This window comes from Lactuca sativa, chromosome 1, assembly GCF_002870075.4.
Source record: "Lactuca sativa cultivar Salinas chromosome 1, Lsat_Salinas_v11, whole genome shotgun sequence".
In the NCBI taxonomy this organism is placed as follows: Eukaryota; Viridiplantae; Streptophyta; class Magnoliopsida; order Asterales; family Asteraceae; genus Lactuca; species Lactuca sativa.
In genome coordinates this window covers 14,787,656-14,789,201 of record NC_056623.2, presented here as the reverse complement: position 1 = coordinate 14,789,201, position 1,546 = coordinate 14,787,656, and the positions used below count along the sequence as shown (strand labels likewise).

The window sequence follows — 1,546 nt, the reverse complement described above, 5'->3', positions numbered from 1 at the left end:
CACCCGCAGTTCGAATAGAACGGTCATTTTGATCAGGTAAAGACATTAGTAGATACGGTGGGCATTAAATTAACAAATAGATTGAAATAAAAATAAAATAATAAAAAACTTTTGCACAATCTCAGCCGAAGATGGTGATCAATTTAAGTTATTCACAAAAAAAACATTTGATAAAACAGACACAAAGGGGTAAATAAAAAATCATATCAATCAAATAGCTAACCGCATCACTTCCAAAATTCAGTATAACTAAAAGGTTATGAATTTTGTATAACATTTTGAAATCTATTCTGGAGCAGGATTAATCAGATTATGAATAGGTCTATCACCATTGAGCAATGCAATGATACAAGGCTCGTAAGACTGGAGCAGGATTATCTCTCATCATATTCAGCCAAAAACGATTTGAACTTGGAAAATATGATCGCAATAGATATTAAAAAAAAAAAAAAAAAAAAAAAAAAAAATCGTGGATTTGAAGCAGCCGAAAAGTAACCCTAATCTACAAAATTGAAGTAGAAGACGAACCACTGTGTTGCAAGTTGTGAATATATAATATAATAATGAAGTTGTGGATATATATTATAAATGTTATCAAACTTTTTATTTTAGCAATTGACCATAAAAGATAACGCGGAAAGAAAAGGAAAGGGTGCGCTTGGTCTTTAAGATACAGTTTTATAATCGAATTCTAGTGTCGTTTGGTTGCTACTTTGTATTATAAATACATTTACCAATTAATCCATCCAAGTTATTAAGCTTCGGCTGAGTGCTGCAGAAATTAATCAATCAAGTAGAAGAAAGAAGGATGCCTGGCAAGCCGTGGGTTGATCATTCTAAGGACTTTCCACCCTTGCCTAAGAAGAAAACCAGTATGGCCGAAAAGTATGAGAAGACCAAAGAGGGAGCTATATTTTGGTCTAAGGGGCTCCTACAGGCGGGTTACGCGGGGGCCCAATGGATTAAAGACAAGTATCAGAAAACCACCCCAAAACGCTGATTCTTATTATACTATGTCATCTTTTAATTTAATTGGATTTTGGTTGTATTGTATTAAAAGTAACACCATCGATTTTACGGGTTTATTCCATAGTTTCTTGTATGATGATCGAATCGAATCTTATCTTATCTCTATCTTACTTCTTACTATCTGATAGAAGAGTCTATTTTAGCATAAAATCAGCCCTTGTTGACTAGATGGTTTAAAATCAGCCACTTAAAGATTTATGTTTCCATGTAAATCGCAAGAAATTAGCAACCGATTACTATCCATAATTGAATCCGTTCACTTTAGGAAGCCGAACATATTGCTTGGAATTAACCCTGGTTGTTAGGTTTTCTTTCCCTTTCCCCTTCCTCATGTTCCAATTCTCTACCCAGTTGAATCTGATCATCAACTGTATGTATCCTCAAACCCATATTATTTAGGTAGTCTTGATTCAGTTCTATACGTTTGATTTTCCTAAATTCCGTATATATGTAAATGGATAGTAGTAAACTAGTAATTCAAAAAGGATTATGTTTTACTGCATGGAAACTGTTGGAT

General features: G+C 33.5%; 1 non-coding gene across 1 annotated transcript; it reads right to left on the bottom strand.

Annotated features, from left to right (window-relative positions):
- Nucleotides 1-302: 302 nt before the first annotated feature.
- On the bottom strand, nucleotides 303-392 carry LOC111916818 (small nucleolar RNA U31b). The gene has a single exon (XR_002858678.1). It is a non-coding gene; the product is annotated as a small nucleolar RNA U31b (small nucleolar RNA).
- Between the last annotated feature and the right edge of the window lie 1,154 nt (nucleotides 393-1,546).